We start from the raw sequence: 20,436 nt of genomic DNA on the forward strand, positions 1-20,436 counted from the left end.
GAAAGCCCCCATTATTTTTGCAAAATTAAACATACTTCTAAGAGTACTAAGGCTATTACTAGCCATTATCTGACATTAATATACAGAAGCTGATAATGAAAAGGGGTTGATGATCTCTTATACTAAATCAGCATATACTTAAGCAATACACTTAAAATGAAGGCAAGGCAATTAGCAAATCAGGTCAAATATAGATGTAGTTAAGCTAACTCGTGACGGAATTTTTGAGCCTCTCTTGTGATCCACTGGGTTCCCTCCTGGGGAAAGCAGGTATTCAATAGGTAAACTCTTCTTCCAATGTTGTTACCTACGGAACAAACTTATGACCTTCATTCCTCACATCCAAAAATCTCCAAACTTCTAAGACGTCATATTTCAACTAAATTTCTATTTTGTTTTCCTTTTGTGGTATTTCTTTGGTATAAATAATTCGTATCCTATTTTGATGTCTTTTAGTTTTAAATCTATTTTTAGCCCCACACCTCATATGCCTTTGGTTTTCCTTCCTAGCTGTTTTTCAGTATTTGTCTCCCATAACAGAGGTCAAAAAGCATTTTCTTAAAAGGTCTAATTAGTAAATACTTTAGGCTTTGCGTACACTTTGGTCTCTGTCACCGCTACTCAATTCTGCATTGTAACACAAAAGCAGCCAGAGACAATATATACATGAATAAGCATGGCTGTGTTATAATCAACCTTTATTTACAAAAACAGACGAGGGCAGATTTGGCTTGTGGGCAGTAGTTTGCCAACCGCTGTCCTATAGGAACTGAAAGAAGAGGACAGAGTCGCCTGACAATTAAGCCTTCCAGCCTCTACAGATTTTCCTATGAAAGCACACATTCCTACCCCTGTACCAATTCAAGCAGAGGTAGATGGGCCACTGTAGCACTAACCCTAGGGATAATGCTGGCCCAGAGCTGCTCTGTTACAACAAAGGTGGATCAGATCACCGATCTGCTCAAAGCCCCCAACAGCTTCCCATCTTATGAAGAGTGAAAGGCAAAGGCTCAACCTCATCTGCAACCCCAGTTCCATTGCTCTGTGATCTTATCTCCTTCCACTCTCTCCACTTACAGGTCTGGGCATTGACTTCCTCATATTCCTCCAGGAAGCCAGCATGGCTTCTGCTCCAGATCCTTGCCCTTATAATTTCCTCCTCCTGGAATGCTCTTTCTCCAAAAATCTGCATGGCTCACTGTCTCACTTCCTTCAGATCTTTACTCAGAAACCACCTTCTTGAGGCTTTTTTTTTTTTTTTTTTGAGACAGAGTTTTACTCTTGTTGCCCAGGCTGGAGTGCAATGGTGTGATCTTGGCTCACTGCAATCTCCTCCTCCCAGGTTCAAGCAATTCTCCTACCTCAGCCTCCCAAGTAGCTGGGATTACAGGAATGTGCCACCACACCTGGCTAATTTTGTATTTTTAGTAGAGACGGGGTTTCTCCATGCTGGTCAGTCTGGTCTTGAACTCCTGATCTCAGGTGATCCACCTGTCTAGGCCTCCCAAAGTGCTGGGATTACAGGCGTGAGCCACCACACCCAGCCTTTTGAGGCCTTTTCTGTTCACCCTATCTAGCATTTCACCTGGCATTTCATATCCCCCTTTCTGCTTCATTTTTTTTCCCTAGCCCTTAACAATATTTAACAATATATCTCTATACTTACTTACACTGTGATTATGTCTATGTCCCTCTACTCCACTAGAACCCAACCTTCTTAAGGGCAAGGATTTTTATCTGCCTTGTTGACTGCAGTATCCACGTTACCTAGAACAGTGTTCAGAAAGTACTCAATCAATATTTGTTAAATGAATGCATCCTGGCCTATATTCCTAAAAGGATCCCCCTTAAACGGAAGCATGCTTAAATTAATGTCATTTCTCTTTTGCCTAAGTACACATTCGTTTCCCCTCTACCCTATGCATATGCCTACCTGGGAAAGATTAGAAATTATCATGGAATTAATGTAAAGAAGAAAAAATGAGATGATATTCAATTATGGAAGTCAAAATGTAGATTGTCAAAGCTCTACCATTGCTGGCAAGCCAGGCAATTATCTTGAGAAAGGATTATCCAAATCTTTTTATCTTCTTTAACACATCAACACCTGATCTCAGTCAGCACCAGGACTCAATCACCAGTGTTTATTCTCTGGTGCAAAGGCCCGCTCTGCGAGGTAGAGGCTGTGGCTGAGGGACGTGGAAGAAAATCCCACCCTTTGTTGGATCCTGGGTCTCATGGAAAGGAAGGGGATGAGGCACAGAGAACAGCAGTTCTTCCCCTTCCTCTTTGTGGACTTAGGCTCAGAAACAGAAGGTAAATTAGATAACTTAATAGGAGCACTCATGGGAGGACCATGCATCCTGTTTCTCTTGGAGACTCTGGAAAGAACCCTGCTAACAAGCAGCCTCCCAGCAGCCTGGGTCTTAGCCAGAGGTCATCACTGGTGTGTGGTTGAAGGGAAGCCTGTGTTTAGGTTGACTAAACCACTGCCAGTTCCTGGATGATATGGCTGCTGAGCTGAGAGCCACTGGTGCCCCCCTAGAAACGTCCATGGCAGAGCAAAATGACCCCACAGGAGGGCCTAGGAGTGAACTTTCTGGCCAGTAGACTGACAGGAGACATGGTGTGAGGCCCACTAGTAAGATGCCTGTGGCAGCCAAGGTGAGGCCAAGTCAGGCAGGGAGCTCCCCTGGCAGTGTTGGCTGAGACAAGAGAAATGAGCCTGAGTGCACCAGCCACCCACTTCAGTGTCAGAAACAGAGGACCACGCAGACAAGGGACACTGCCGGCCAGCACTCACAGGAGGAAATAGCAGGAGGGCTGGGGAGTGATTCCTCACTGTAGCCGACCATGGCCAGATCCCACCAATCTGGTTTCCTCTCCTTGAGCTCATAGAGAAACTACATTTACTAGCTGCTCTTGCGGTGAGGTTGGGGCCTTGTGACCAGGTTCTGGTAAATGGAATCTGAGCAGTGTTGATGGCCACCGCTTCAGGCCTGGTCATCATCAACCCCATACCCAATTCTTCATCATTCTCTTTCCTCCGCCACAGCAAACACTCAGGTCATGTACTGAGGGAAGAGGGACAGAGAGGGAGATGGATATTTTGATAGAGATTAAAAAAAGAGATGAAAAGAGAGCATGAATGATTGTCACCACTTTAAGGAAAGCTACCCTTTCCACATCCAACTGTGACGTGGATGAGAAATAAGCCTTTGCGTTAAGCCATTGAGATTTTTGGAGGGTTGTTTGTTACAGAAGCTAGCATTATTGTTATTATTGTTGTTGTTGTTTGTAGAGATGGAGTCTCACTTTGTTCCCCAGGGTGGTCTCAAACTCCTGGCCTCAAGCTAACCTCCTGCCTAGGCCTCCCAAAGTGCTGGGATTACAGACATAAGCCATTGTGTCCAGCCCTGAAGCCAGCATTATATATCCTAACTTATATGTCTGCATCATTCCAAGTGACGTGCTCCCCTCTCCCATATGCCCAAATGCTAGAGGCTTTTTTTTTCTCTCTAGGGAGAGATTGAACACTACCTGAAGGGATTATTTAACTTTCCAACTTTTAAAATTGGACTAAGGTTATATCAGACTCGACATGTCCTTAATTTATTTTCCCACTAAGCGGAAGTTCAGGAGAAAAACCAAATTAATCATAGGCAAAAGTGAAATTTCAGATTTAATTCTTTTCACATCTGTGTTAGGTAGGAACTTAAATTTGTGATTCCACTACACACAGTTTGGGAGAAGGGTTTTCACAATAATTCAAAGTTTGATTCTAGCTTCTAAGAGTCTAATAAGAGAATGTAAATGTTAGGCTCAAGAAAGTATAGAAATAAGGAAATTTGCATAGGGGCTTGAGTAGGAAGAACAAAGTCAGTTTCTCCTACTGTACTCTCAACAGTCAATACAGAAGACTTCTGTAACCTGTAGTCACCCAGAAGGGTGTGGGGATTTTCCCCCCAGCAACCACTAATCTTTCAATTCTGCAGCAAATTATTTATTTAGTGGCGCCCAGCTGGGTGTCCTCTAATTCAATTCTAACACTGTCTACCTGGAGATAGTGTCAGATCACACAGGTTGAGGGTTCAGTACCACAAGGCTCCACTGACTTCTGATGCCAATCACAAGTCCCAGGTTGTCTTACCCATGCTTACCATTGACCGGCTATAAATCAGGGTTCCCGCAACCCCCTCCTTGGATTCTATTAGTTTGCTAGGGTGGCTCCCGAATCAAGGAATCATGTCTACTGGTTTATTATAAATGATATTACAATGGATACAGATGCAGAGTTGCACAGGGTGAGTATAGGGGAGGGGGCGTGGAGCTTCCATGCCCTCCCTGGGTGTGCCACCCTCCAGGAACCTCCCCGTGTTCAGCTATCCTGGAAATGCTCCCAAGCCTGTCCTTTTGAGGTTTTTATAGACACTACCTGTGTTGCAAGGATTAGGTGTTACATTGTATAAAAATCACGGAACCCAGTACCTGGTATAGCATACATGTGCAATGATTACCAGTTAAAACAATAATACAAATTGACAAAAAGGGACACTGAGAGAATTCCAGAAGTATAGAGTTGAAAGAAAACTTTTGTACTCTAAGTCCTACTTCCTGAAAGGATGTCATATTTTCAACACTGAAGGAGAAATTTCTCTCTCTTCTAGTCTATATCTGTCTGTCTGTGTGCTTGTCTTTCTCTCTCTCACATACACACACACACTCCCCATATAACTATTTTATTTGTATTCAAATATGCCATTGCAGTCTTCTGCAAACGTAATCAGATCCTAACTCAGAACCTCACAAACTTCCCATACAACATCACAACCTTGCAAATAGCCTTTTGGGACAAGCTGTAACACCCCATTGGGATCCCATCTCCAATAAAACAAACAACAGGTGTCTCTTCTTCTGAGTGGATTATGAACCCATTTCACCCTAAAGGGACTGATATCACTAAAGATGTATCAGCAGAGAATGGATGACCACTCATGTAGGATGCTGAGAGAGGGAAAATCATACATTTTTTTTCTGACTGGCTTTGACCTTCCAAGCTGTAAGGAACGATCTATTCCTACAGACCCAGCACCATTAGTTTCTGAAACAAAGGGCCCTCTCCCCATATAAATTGGAACCCACTCCCCAAATAAATTGTATCAATTGTGTCTAGAACAAACTTCACTGCCAGGTACCCCCTGGACACTGGGCTGCAACCCCTTTACTGTCCCCAACTATGCATGGGCAGCATCTCTGTGTCCTTCTAGTCTGGTCCTTGCTTCTTCATTCCATTTTCAACATCCCCTTGGAAGCTCTAACCCTAGCCCAACTGACCAGAAACTTCCCCTTAGTTTACCCTTGCCAGCCCTTTCCCTGGAGCTAGACCTGGCTTTACAGCCTCAACACAAACTTGAACAGATCTTCTTGAAAACAACCTACATTATCTACAAATACAAGAATCATTGCCTCTACAAGAAGGCCCTCTACAGTGCCATGTTCTCATGGCCTTGGATTTTACTCCAGTCTAGATCCACCCAGAGTTCTGATTCTTTTTCTTCCTGGCCTGCAGCCTTGGGTGATGCCCCTTCCCTGACAAGAGGCACCAGCATATTCCACCACTTCGAGAAAACCGACAGAAATGATCACTGAGCAGCTGAGCGTGACAGACCCTGGGCCACGCACTTTCATCAGTTACTTGGGGCTTCTCCTTCTTTTAGAGTATGTGATGGCTTTTTGAATCTCAAAAATATTTCTTACTTCTACATCTATGACACTTTTAGTATTTGCTAATTATGAAATATGTAATGACAAGCAGCTACTATGAATTTAGTTATGCCTTTAAATGACTTTTTAATTGTATTAACCCCAATGGTGTACACACACATAACACATACACACGCACACACACACATATTTGGAAATAAGTTGTACAAATAAGAACAAGGCACATTTTTTACTCCTGCAAACAGTGCTTAGCACACTGTATATAAATTAAACTTCAGCCCTCCCAGGTGACTATATCTCATAGGGACATTCTTTACCACTAAGGTAGGGAATCAGGTGAGTGTTGAGGGCCTCGATTTGTTTTTGCACCACCTTCCACTTGACATCTGACATTTCCTTGCATATACCTAGGTTGTGCACAGTTCCCTCCTCACCAACTGACTTTACCCCTTCCTCAGTCCTCAAGAAACAATGTGAAAAATGCAAGCAACCGTGACCTTAATGCAGAGAAAAATATTATTATACTTTAACCTATAAAAAATAAAGGATTTATCATTTACAAATTTTGACGTTTTTATTATTACTTAGATGGAATTAAAAACTTCCTAAGTGATAGTGGCACACTAGCATATTATGGTAATAAACTGAAAACCCTTGACTAGATGATCTTCGTAATGATAAAACACCACGTATCAGTTGTTACTTTTGGCCAGGCAGTTTATGTTCAGTAGCTCACTTAATCTTCAATAAATTCCTATGAGGAATTTACCAGAGAGGAAACTACGACTCAGCTCCAAATCCTAGGGTTAGTAAGTGGCTTCAACCCCAGCTCTTTCTGTACAAAAACCAACACAGTTAATCATTATTCTCGATGACTTGTTTTTCTAGAGTAGTCCTAAAAGGAAGGAAGCTTTAACCACTGCTAAATTATTTTGAGTTTTGGCCATTGCTCCCATTATGGGTATAAAAGGCTCAGGGAGGTCAGCTATCAAGATTCCGCCACTGATTAAAGCAAACAAACAAACAAAGCACATCTGGGTTCCAACTGGGCTATTCAATAGGTCCATGTGTTCTCTGCCCATTTATTTCAATAACTTGAATGCTGAATGCAGTATGTGTAGTAATTAGGATCTCAGACTCTGGAGCCAGACTGCCTGATTTCAAGCCCTGACTCCACCCTTAACTAAGAAAACCTGGACAAGTTGTCACCGGACCTCTTCGTGACTAAGTTTTTCCTCATCTGTGTGATGAGAAGAATAATCTTATAATTATAAGAATTAATATATTTAAGTATTTAGCACATTGCCTTACACATGGTTGGAACTATGTATGTATTTGCCATTATTTCTTGATGTGAAGAAATACCTTGCATTGAATATATTTCACTTGCCATCTTGAAATAAAAGAGAGCCAATAAAAATAGATGGGGGGTGGGGGGCCGGGCGCAGTGGCTCACACCTGTAATCCCAGCACTTTGGGAAGCCGAAACGGGAGGATCACAAGGTCAGGAGATCGAGACCAGCCTGGCCAATGTAGTGAAACCCCATCTCTACTAAAAATACAAAAATTAGCCAGGCATGGTGGTGTGTGCCTGTAGTCTCAGCTCCTCAGGAGGCTAAGGCAGGAAAATTGCTTGAATCTGGGAGGCAGAGGTTGCAGTGAGCTGAGATTGCACCATTGCACACCAGCTTGGGCGACAGAGCAAGACCTCGTCTCAAAAAAAAAAAAATAGGGGGATAAAGGAATTAACATCCAATGGCCACCATCTATCTGACAGGACTCGTACATCCTTTAAACACTCAGCGAGATGAGCCTTACTATCCCTATCGACAGAGTCATCTGAATCCACATGCACATCAAGCATTAGCTGTACTCAGAGCTGCATGAGAAGTAGATGGTGGAGAATGGAAACCCAGTTATCTGACTCTAAGGTTTGACTTCTACCCACAAAAACATGATACAATCTTCTGTAATTTTAACCAAACTCAATGACATTTGGGATTAGAACTGAAGAGAAAAATCTCATGAGGAAAAACATGGTTCTTTGCCATTTAATAATACCAAAATGAGCACATCACCGTTAGCATTTGCAATGAATTTAAACTCTTCCTTTATACTGGATATTGTGTAACATGAATTACAAATGAGGATTTTACAAAATGCTGTGCTCAGGGTTGGCTGTGGGATGAGTGTGAATGACCTCTACCTCCAGTAACTTATAGTTTAGTAAAAGAGATGACACATAATAATTAATTCATTTTGGGTTTAACACTGGATGAATATGAGAAGCATTATCCCAGATGGAGAGGAAACTTCAAGCAAAGACATTGAGGAGGAAAGAAAAAAGCAGGGTGAATTTGGAGGGTAGTATGTGGTTCTCTTCACAAGGCTGGACTGACAGCTAGCATTTCTTAAGTTCAGGTGGGAACTCAGGTGGGCAAGTAGAAGTTGGGAAGATGTGGATTTGTATCTGGCCACAGACACCAATATACAGAAAGGTCAGACAACTTGCTGAATATTTCAATAAATTAGCACCTCCAAGACCTGCAGATTCTTCACATCAGAGGCTCTGGGACCTCAGTCATTCCTCCATCAGCATCATCCAGGGTACCCTGGAGTAGGGGTCTCCACTCGCGCAGGGGTCAGCCCATTTGTCATCTACAGCAATTAGAAGGCAGTTGTACTAGTTCCCTAGGGCTGCTATAACAAAGTACCACAACCTGATGACTTAAAACAAAAGAAATCTATTCTTCCACAATTCTGGAGGCCAGGAATCTTAGGTTTCTCCAGGGCCACCGCTCTGGAGGTGACCCCTTCCTTGCCTCTTTCAGCTTCTCTTAGCTCCAGGTGTTTCCTGGCTATGGTAGCATCACTCCAGTCTCTACCTCCATCTTCACATGGCACTCTTCTTTCTGTCTCCCTGGGTATTCTCCTCTTCCTTAAGGGCACCAGTCATTGAATTTAGGGACCACCTGAAATCCAATATGATTGCATCTCAAGATCCTTAATGAAGACTTCTGCAAAGACTATTTGCAGATAAGGCCACATTCCCAGGTGGCAGGTGAACATGAAAATTTGGGAGACACTTTACAACGTATTGCAGCAGCCATGAGACCACACATGCAGGAGCCAAACATCGGGCTCTGAGGAGCCAGCTTCGTGGCCACCTCTGCTGCCACTGCCAAGCTGTCAAGCATAGCCAGTGGCAGCCCTCAGGTGCCTACTCTTGGCCCCACAGGACCTGAGAGTTCACCCACATTTCCGTTCTGCCTGCCTTAGCTCTCTCCATGGATCAGGTGGGCATATGGCAAAGTTCACATTTTGAAGTGAGAATAACATTTATTTTGAACCCATGCTCCACTGAACAAGAGTCTAAGAAGGCAGCATGTACGTCCTGCTTCCCAGAGGGCTGCCCTTGACTCATGGAAAAACACTCAGAGGAAAATGCCGAGCTAGAGTACCATGACCTCCCATTAGATGCGCTGGCTGGAAAACATGACACACAGAGATAAGGAGTAGGAAGGCTGCAGGGGAGCAGGCCTCAGGGGCACCATGCTGCATCTCACATCAGCTCAAATGACATAGACTGCAAGCCCAAGGAAGCAGATCTTTCTTACTGGTGACTGAGGGGTGGCATTGACCCAGAAACAGGTGGGTGGGCAACTCAAGAACACAGGTCTCCAGAGGGACAATGGGCTCAGGAGAGCTGATTCTGCACCCAACACCACACATCTCAGCATTTTATCTTTCTCTAATTGTTTAAAACAGGACTTTTGAAACTGAGCCTGTGGTTAGACTTCCAGCAGGGCAAGAATCCCCTGATAATGAATGCCAATTGTTTCCTATCTTCACCCAGGCATTTTTCTGAGTATGTGGTCGATAGTGTTTGTCAGTATTCATAGGGGTCTCTCATTCCAAAATGGTTAAGAAACACGGGATTTCCTGTCTTCTCTTTGTGTATTTAAAATTTCATCGGGGAGCTTTTGTTCTCTTGTATCCCAGATGCAACACTAGAGGTTAGGGAAGAGGTGTTAAATAGACTCTTAACTTGTTGATTGACTTAGATTTAAGACCAGGCAGTCAAAGATCTTGAGTCACCTTCCCTATTTTATCACAGATCTTTTGTGGGGAAGCTCTTATGTAAGTTACTGAGACCAGAATGATGAAGTTAAGATATTGGCTCCCTACAGGATGTGCCATTCTATAAAAAGGGACTATTCACAGAGCAGACATTGACATTTTGGGCCTGGCTGGTCAGCATTTAATGGAACTCTTATAGGCTGCTGCAAAGGAGGCTGTGACTGTCAGTCTGCTTACTGTGGAATCTGGCTGATCTTCTCTAACAAGACTTACTGAAACATTCGTTGATTCCTTGTATTGCTTCAATGTTCTAACAGAAAAACTGTCCTGACTTGGTAAGCTCAGGGAGAAAAAGGCTAACTCTATGAAGGATAAAGCCACTTGCCCTACCCATGACTTGTTTTTGTATGGCCCATAAATGAAAAATGATTTTTACATTTTTAAAAGATTGTAGAAAGCAAAACAAAATCAAAATACCCCTCCTCTCCACCACACACAAAAAAAGAATATGCAATAACAAAGAATAAAATATTTACCTTCTGCACATTTACAGGAAAACTTTGCCAATCCCTGGCCTATATTATAATAAAATGAAACCTGGTTCCCAACCACAGCTTCAAAAATTGAGATAGTGTAGAATAGGGGTAAATCACACTTCATCACCATGGATGTGACTGTGTCTGAAACCTGGCTCCAACACCCACGGGCCAATGACCCTAGACCTCAGCCTCTTTAACTGCAAAATGGGGATAATGAAAATACCTCCTCAGTGGATTACTGATAGAATGACACAACAATTACATATTTAGGTATTTATTTATTTTGAGACAAGTTGTCGCTTTGTCACTCAAGCTGGAGTGTAGTGGCACCATCTTGGCTCACTGCAGCCTCTACCTCCCAGGCTCAAGTGATCCTCCCTCCTCAACTCCTCAATCAGCTGGGAGTACAGTCATGCATCATCATGCCCAGCTAATTTTTGTATTTTTTGTAGAGATGGGGTTTCATCATGTTTCTCAGGATGTTCTCGAACTCCTGAGCTCAAGTGATCTGCCTGCCTCAGCCTCCCACAGTGCTGGGATTACAGGCATGAGTCACCATACCCCACCCAATTACGTTTTTAAGCACTTAATATATAAGTATTTAATACAACTAATAAACTCAGTAAGTTCCAGTAGTATTTAAAATGCATTTTAAAAAAACATTTTTAGGCAAGGAGAGGAATCTAGACTAATAAATCCTATTCATCTAAAAGTGTTCTAAATGTTAGAGAGACCTCAAGATACTGTCTAGCTCATCTCTCAGCCTCGAAGCTGATATACTGTAATCCAAATTTTATTGATGAGAAAACTGACTTCAGAGAGGTCCATTGACTTACCAAAAGTTACAGTTTTCTACATCCTACAATAGAATGCCTATTGTGAAAGGGAGACATTTTGCACTCTCTACTCATTCAAGATATATTCATTCATTCAACAAACATTTAAAGATCAGCTACCACACTCCCAGCACAGCATGTGGCATTAGAGATGAGAGAGAAAGACAGACCCTGCCCTCAGAGAGTGAGCAGAACTAAAGATTTGGCAAACAAATAAGTGAAAAATATAGAATTCTACAGATGCTAAAATAGAAGCCTATATAAAAAAAGGGGAGAAGACCAAGATTCTACGTTGAGGAGATGCTCACAAGGCAGAGGGGGCAAGCAGGATAGGCAAAGGGCCAGGTATATAAAGTAATCCAGCATGTTCTAAGAACGGCAGGGAGTTTTGCACACAGTGAAGGGCCCATGATGAGGGCAAGTAGGGACCAGAGTGTAACAGGCCATACATGGTATGCTGAGAAGGTTGAAACTCATTCTTCAGCAACTATTTTGGAATTTTAAGCAAGGGAAAGATCAACATGGTTTGCACTTCAGAAGAATCACCCTAGAAGCAGTCCAATGTGTGATGGATGCCAGAGGAACACACTGGAAGCAGGGAGATCAATTAGGGGTTGATATGGTTTGGCTGTATCCCCACCCAAATCTCCTCTTGAATTGTAGCTCCCACAATTCCCATGTGTTGTGGGAGGGACCCAGTGGGAGGTAACTACTGAATCATGGGGGAACATCTCTCCCGTGCTATTCTTGTGACAGTGAATAAGTCTCACGAGATCTGATGGTTTTATAAAGGGGAGTTCGCTGCACAAGCCCTCTTCCCTTGTTTGCCACCATGTGAGATGTGTCTTTTGCTTTCCACCATGATTATGAGGCCTCCCCAGTTACATGGAACTGTGAGTCCATTAAACCTCTTTTTCCTTATAAATTACCCAGTCTCAGGTTATGTCTTTATCAACAATGTGAAAACGGACCAATATAGGGGTCTATCACAAAAGACCAGATAAGAGAAGAACAGCCCGAGCTGGGACAGGAATAACTTATAACGTCAGGAGAGAAGAGGGAGAGAAACGAGTGAGGCTGGAGGCAGGGTCTACAGAATTCCATAGCCACTTAGATGGTCACATGGTAAAGCAGAAGAAAGAGCAAGGATGGGTCTTGGATTTCTAGCTGAATGAGCAGATTGTGGGGTCATTTATTCAAAAGAGAGATAAAAAAGAAACGATCCTGTTTTGAGGAAAGATCACCACTGATTGTGTTTGGGACATGATGGAGTTGAGCAACCTGTGAGGCATCCAGGTATCTCGTATCTGGGATATGAGACTGGGGCTCAGGCTGAAGAACCAGGCTGGAGACACAGACACATGTGGAACCAGGACATAGGAAATAGGTAGAAACCTGAACACAGATGCAATTCTCAGATCAAGTGAGAACCAAAAAAAACACAAGAGTTTAAGGAGTAGAAAAAGGAAGAGAACATGAAAGACCATCACACAATTGCAGTTGAGAAGAAAATGTCAAGATGATGAAGAAAACCCAATGAAACAGTCATCTCCAAAGCCAAGGGAGGACAGGGGTTCAGAAAGAAAGTAGTGGACAACTCAAAGGTTACCTGCTGCATTAAGAACTGAAGAGTCCTTTGGATTTGAAAACAAGGAAGTCATTAGCGAGATTTATGAGAGCACTTTTCTCAGAGCAAGATAGCTTAGGAGCGTGACTGCAGGAAGCTGAGGGATGAACAGGAGGCTGAGCAGGTGAAAGCAACCAGAGGAGATGCCCTTCCTGGGGCTCGGTGATGAGGGATGCCTGGAAAGGCGGGGGTGGAGAGAGATGCAGGACAAAGCTGCTATTGTTTCTGCCTTTTTCATTGTTGTTTTGCCTTTTTTAATTGTTTGTTTAAGAGACACACGAAAATTTTCTCAAGGTTTGGGAACTGTATCAGAAGTGAGAGAAATTTTGGAAATCTGTAAGCAAGAGGAAAAAAACAGTGGATAAGGCTTACAAAAAAAAAGAGAGAGAGGATAGGTCAAGAGTACAGGTAAGTCAGGCCTGGTGGCAGATACCTGTAGTCCTAGCTACTTGGGAGGCTGAGGCAAGAGGATCCCTTGAGCATAGGAGTTGGAGGCTGTAGTGTGTTATAAACACACCTGTGAATAGCCACTGCACTTTAGCCTAGGCAACATAGTGAGTCATCATCCCCTACTGCTTCGTACAGACAGAGGAGGGACTAGGAGAACTGATTGAGGCAGGTGCAAATCAACAGAAGTAAGAGTCATGGTAATAATAATAATAATAATAAGCACTCTGATATACCAGGCACACTTTACATACATTCAAAAATATTGCACACTTAATATATGTTTACATATGTTAACTTATTTCATGTTCTCAAGAATTCATAAAGCAATACCTTTTTTATTCCCTACTTATAAATGAGGAAACTGAGACACAAAGAGGCTAAACAACATGCCCCCAGTCACGGGTTAGTAAGTGGTGGTTGTGGGATTCCCATACACATATGTTTGTAAAGTCAAGGCACGATACCTAACAGCCTCACAGCCTGTTATTTCTGTGATGAGCAAGCAAGATCACCAGCCAAGAATAATGTGGGGTGCGTGTGTGCCCTCCTGGTGGGCTGGTTGGTGACAGCAGTGATGAGGTGGGTGACTTGAGGCCAGTGAGGACATGTTAACCCCTGCTTATGGGAGGGGACTTCCCTGAGGCTCAGCTTCAGTTAGAGGCCAAGGTTAAGAGATGCCCCTCAGCAGCAGTCAGTAGTCAGGACCAGATTAAAAAGTGCACGGCAGATGAAAATACCCACACTTCATGCTGAAACATTTCCAGGGATCTACATAGCTCTCAGGATGAAAACTAGAGCCCTTGCCTATGGCCCACAAGGGCTGTGGGATGGCACCTGTCTCCTTAGCCTCACAGGCTCACCCTGCCCCATCCCCACCCCCTACTCAGGGCCTTGCAACTGAACTTGCCTCTGCCACGTGTGCTTTCTTTCCACTCTCCTGTCATCTCCTTTCATCCATTCTAATGTCAACAAAACATTACTCCCTAGGTCGATATTCTCCATATTCATTTCTAACAGTGCTTTAATATTCCAGGCTCCAGAGCCACACTTCTTGACGTTCTATCCTGGCTCTGTCACCCACTACTTATAAGGCTTTGAACAAGTTACTTCACCTGTCTGTGCTATTAAATGTGGGTAAGAACAGAGCCTGCCTCAAAGTGTTATTAAGAAAATTAAATAAGTTAAAGTATGTAAGGTGCATTGCACAGTCCAAATATTCCATGGGTACTAAATGAATTGAAACTGCATCTGTTTTTTAACACTTGTTTCCCCACAGTAGCATCTATCACTATTTTAATTGACTAAATAATTGCTTAATTAATTCTTTAATTCCTGACAGCTCCAATCTAATGGAATAGAAGATCCCTGAAAGCCTGGGGTCGTCTATCACTTTCTTCATCATATTCAAAGGGACTGGCAGAAACTAAGCCACCAAAAAGTATTTGTGGAGAAAATTGAATTTATTTGACTAAGAATACTGAGGGGGATAGAGGGTGGTTGATATGATGTGACAAGGGGACAGGACTAAAGAGGAAGTGAAGTTTGAAGGGGACAAGGTCACTCTGGAGAGCACTTTAGTGAAAGCAAAAGAGGAAGCGAGTTCACATAATAAGAAGATTTTATCAGGGATTGAGAAGTATTTGAAGTTTACCACCCTATTCAAAAAAAGAAAAGAAAAAAAGTAATTTGTACTAACGATATGATGGTGAGCTAGACTGTTGAAGTGAATTAGAGCAGGCATCTTCTCATTCTTGTGCCCATCTGGAATGGTAAGAAGCATAAAGTCTCTAAAGTCAGGCACAATGGGGTTTATAGTCCCTGCTCCTCCCTACCTCTGTAAGTATGGGAAAGTGCCAGCTTCAGTTCTAAAATGGGGAAGATAATACCACCTTGCCAAGTTTTGATAGATGAATGAAAATGTGTAAATAAAGTTTGAGGGACATAGTAGATATTCAGTAAATGATAGCTGCTCTAACTGTAACAGTGATTATTCATGCAGAGGAGATGTATTCCTGGGTGATTGTATGCAAATCAGTGGATGCTTGAAATGCATGGCTGTGTTTGCCGGATAAAAGAATCTTGTGTTGAAGCCTTTCATAAGACACAAAATCATCTTGTGAAGTAGTGACCCTCCCTTTATTTAATTTGTGTAGATCTTTTACGAATGCTGAAGTATGATAATGCATAATATTGTGACTATATGGTTGGCACCCATGGACAAAACTGTACACCTGTTGCAAAGACCCAGATACCTCATAGGGCAATTACCAAGAGAAAAGTCCCGTTACTTAGTCCAGAGGCTGAAGGACAATAGAACAGTCTTTTCTCAGGTTTGACCTTGAATTGTTACAGCATTTAAGAGGGTAGTCTTGGGTCATGCATTATAAAACCTGGGTTCAAATCTTGACTCCATCATTTACCAGTTTTTGTGGTCTTGAGCCACAGAATTAATTAATCTGTTTGAGCTTTTCTTTTTTTATCTGTAAAATGGGATTAATAGTACTCACTGCATAGGATTGTTGGAAAGAGGAAATAAAATAATGCACGTAAACCACTTTGCAGAGTGTCTGTAACACATTAGAAGCTAATACAGGGCAGCCTTTTTTTCCTCATTCATTAGTGAACCCCCATGCCCACATGGATATAGACTGAAATGTAAGAAGTAAGAATCCCAGTCAAAGAGCCATCTGAGTTTGCAAGACCTTTGGTAAAAGAAGATATAACTTTCAGCCTTTGGGGCAGGCAGGATGTGGTAGCATCAGGAACCCATACGAGAAGTGAGCCAGGATATTTAATATATGTCTCATATTTCTTGGGCTTCTTTCGCTCTTGCTTTCTCTTACTATTCAGTTCAGTAAAGTCTTTCGAAAAGATGCATTTTGCTTGGGTCAAGACAGGGCCTCCAAGGAAGGTATTTAGGCTTAGATTGGGCCAAGGAAGAAAGGCAGAGCAAGTCAGCCATGTGGGTTGTTATCCCAGGAGATCCCGGAGCCAAAGAAACCCAGGCATTGGCCACATGAGCAGCACTTGGCCCGGGGCCTCTCCTGCATGGAGATTCCACCTCCAGAGCTCATCTTCAGGGCTTTGGGTTTGAATTCATAAGGGTGATTCTTCCACTTACACCTCTCCAGTTACCTTCTAAGTAAACTTAACCATTTCACAGAGATGGTTTACTAAGACACACTGGAGTTCGCCCAGGGCTTCTAGTCTCATCACCTAATCATCAGACGAATAAAATGAGGAAAAAGAAGCATCAGGCCCATTATCTACAGAAGGCCAGAATGGGTGATAAAAGTCTCGCTGAAGCTCCCTCAGCTCTTCCCCTCCCCCTGTTACAGTAGGTTTGGCAGCTAAGCTTCAAAATGCAGCCCACATCTCCAGCCCCAGCAGTGCTGGGGAGGGGGCAGGCGAGAGTGCTCTTTCTCAGTGCACATTAGCCAGCCTTTTGTTGGGGCTGCCTCTCCGAAGGCCCCTTTGGCCAGAGTAGTCTCTCAGAAGCTGGAAGATGGCCCAGCCAGGGCCTCTGGCAACACACTCATGCTCTGGCCCCAACCTCCCCTGCCCTACTACCCAGGTTTAATTTCATTTTAATCAGAAGTATAGAGAAGGACATTTTCAGCAGATCAAAAGGACATAGTGAGCTTAAAAGAAACACTGTCACAGGGCAGGAGCAGGAGATGTGATACCCACAGAGAAACACAAGCTGCTTTCTGGGATGCCTTGGGGGCTGGGAAACAGTGGTCTGAAGTTATCTTTCAGAGATGCAGAACTCTGCAAACAGACTCAGTGCAGTTTGGAACTTGGGGCAATACTGCCCTGAGTGAGTTGGTTCTGCAGAAAAGAGCCAATGCTGGGAGCACTGAGCTCATCAGCTCCATAATCCTCCCACCATCCTTGTCTCCTTTTTCTAACCATTATGCAGATCGCTTTCCAGACACAGGAGAAGACTAAGGCATTGTTGCATTGTCTGTGTACTTCAGGGATATATGGTATATTTGTAAAGATCAGACTATGAAAATTCGTGAATAATATTAACTTATTCAGAAGTGCAACCATCCGGAACACAGGCATAAGCAAAGAAGAACTCTGAATCATAATATGTGTCTGCCCTAAACCAGGGAGGATTCTGGGCTACTGGTAATTATCTATGTCTTGATGTAAGTGATGATTACATGGGTATTTACTTTGTAAAATTCATGGAGCTTTGCACCTATGATTTGTCCATTTGACTCTGTATTATACATCATTTCTTTAAAAAATTTGCAGAAAACCTCCTGCCCTGAACGACAATTATAGGAAACCCCCGACATATCCTCCTTCAGAGCCTATTTACTCTTGCTTTACATAAAATTTAAGCAAAGTGAGTTATATAATTTCTTGGCCATTAACAGTTGTCAATGGGAGTTACTGGAGGTAAAGAGGGGGCAGTGGTAGATTTTATCAGTCTCATGTACATGGACAACGTGAAAAGTCTGGCATAAACAGGAGGGTAGAGAGAATAGAAAGAAAAAAAACATAAAAATCAGACACAAGATGACACAAAACAAAACCACATCAGGCTTCTCAGCATAGAAGCAAATGGTTCTATAAAACATCAAAGTCCTAAGACAGCATTAAAATCCAACCTCCTCAGGAATTCAAGGCTGCAGTGAGCCATGATCACACCACTGCACTCCAGCCTGGCCAAAAGAGCAAGATCCTATCTTTAAAAAAAAAAAAATCTAGTCTCCCTGCCTAGCCACATGGCCCTGGGTAAGTCACTTAACCTCTCTGATCAAGAAATGAGAATTCTCATTTCTGAAATTGAATTAATAATAATGCCTATCTTGTCAGGTTGTTTTGAAAATTAAATAAGTGTTTGTGTGCAATAGACACTCACAGATTACTAGTTCTAGTATTATCTCAATATTTGGACACATTCTAATAGGTGAATAAAAATTCAACCAACTATCCTAAATGCTGTGCCATGGTTGATTCTCTAGGAGACATTAAGAACAAAACATGTCCCTTGCTTTCAAGCAGCTTACAATCAAATGGCAACAGCACATAAAAACAAGTAGCTCAAATTCAACTCAGAATATGACAAACATTTCGAAAAGGGTACTCCACAGAAGGAAAAAGATGCATATAGCACTTACTATACACCAAACATTGCATTAAGTATTTCACATATATTAATCTTTGTGACAATACAATGAAGCAGATAGTATTGTTATCCCCACATTTAGCAGCTGAGAAAACTGGGGGATAGGGAAGTTAAACAATTTCCCCAAAATTATTAAGTTACAGAGCCGTCAATCCAGGCAGTCTGGCTTAAGAGTTGTTGCCATTAGCAATATATTTCATCTAGACTAGGAAATTATGTAATATATTTTAAAATTTATCTAAAATAAAGTAAGAAGTGTCTGAGTAAGGGCCTGAAAAGTCTTCTTATAAGTAAGTACCAGAAATCAAAAATATTATTCTTTTACTTATTAATCAGTTTTATTGAGGTATAATTTACATATAACAAAATATACCGATTTTAAGTGTGCAGTTCAGTTAGCTTTGACAAATGTATACTCTGACATATTTACAACCCCCAAAAAAGATATAAAAGAATTCCATCAGTCCCAAAACTTCCTTCACGTTCCATTGAAAAGTAGTCCCTGCCACTCCCAGACTGAGGTAACCACTGATCAGTTTTCTCTCAGGATATATTGGTTTCGACAGCTCTAGCATTTCATATACATAAAATCATACCATATGTGTCTTTTGTGTCTCTTTTTGTTAGCATATTTTAAGATTCGTCAGTGAGGCTGGGTGAGGTGGCTCATGCCTGTAATCCCAGCACTTTGGGAGGCCAAGGTGGGCAGGTCACCTGAGGTCAGGAGCTCGAGACCAGCTTGGCCAACATGGTGAAACCCCCGTCTCTACTAAAAATACAAAAATCAGCCAGTCATGGTGGTACCCGCCTGTAATCCCAGCTACTCAGGAGGCTGAAGCAAGAGAATCACCTGAACCTGGGAGGCGGAGGTTGCAGTGAGCCAAGATCATGCCACTGCACTACAGACTGGATGACGGAGCAAGACTCCATCTCAAAAACAAAAGAAAAAAAATTCGTCAATGCTATTGTGTATATCAGTAGTTCATTTCTTCTTAATATTGAGTAGAATTCTATTGCTTAAATATATTATAATTGTTTCACCCATTCACCCTTGTATTAGTCTGTTCTCTACCTACTATAAGGACTTATCCGAGATTGGGTAATTTATAAAGGAAAGAAGTTTAATTGACTTACAGTTCCACAGGTCTGGGGAGATTTCAGGAAACTTACAGTCATGGCAGAAGGGGAAGCAAGCCCATCCTCCTTCACATGGTGGCAGAAAGGAAAAGAATGAGTGGTCAGCAAAGGGGGAAGCCGCTAATAAAACCATCAGATCTCGTGAGAACTAACTCAGTATCATGAGAACAGGGTGGAGGAAACCTCCCCCATGATTGAATTATCTCCACCTGTTCCTTCCCATGACAGGTGGGGATTATGGGAACTACAATTCAAGATGAGAGTTGGGTGGGGACACAGGTAAAACCTATTACCACTTGATGAACGTTTCGATTGTTCCCAGTTTGGGGCTACTATAAATAAAGTTGTTGAGAATATCCAGGTATGAATCTTAGTAAGGACATATTTTCACTTCTTTTGAGTAAATACCTCAGAGTGAAATTATTGGGTCCTGTGTTAAGTGTATGTTTATTTTAATGAAAAACTACCAAACTGTTTTCTAAAGTTATTGGATCATTTCACATTCCCATCAGAAACATATGAGAGTTCAAGTTGCTCCACAACCTCATCAACACCTGGGATTGTCAGATTTAATTTTAGCTAATTGGCTTAGTATATGATATATACTGTGTTGCAGTTTTCATGCTGCTGAGCATATTTTGATGTGCCTATAGGCCATTTACACATATTTTTGTGAATAAAATTTTTGATCTTTTTTAATTTCCAATTTTTATTTTAAGTGCAGGGGTACATGTGCAGGATGTGCAGGTTTGTTACATAGTTAAATATGTGCCATGGTGAATAGCCACACAGATCATCCCTTCACCTAGGCATTAAACCCAGCATCCATTAGCTATTCTTTCTGATGCTCTCCCTCCTCCTACCCCTGACCCTTCCACAGGTCCCAGTGTGTGTTGT

Source organism: Gorilla gorilla, chromosome 1 (genome assembly GCF_029281585.2).
Source record: "Gorilla gorilla gorilla isolate KB3781 chromosome 1, NHGRI_mGorGor1-v2.1_pri, whole genome shotgun sequence".
Taxonomy (NCBI): domain Eukaryota; kingdom Metazoa; phylum Chordata; class Mammalia; order Primates; family Hominidae; genus Gorilla; species Gorilla gorilla.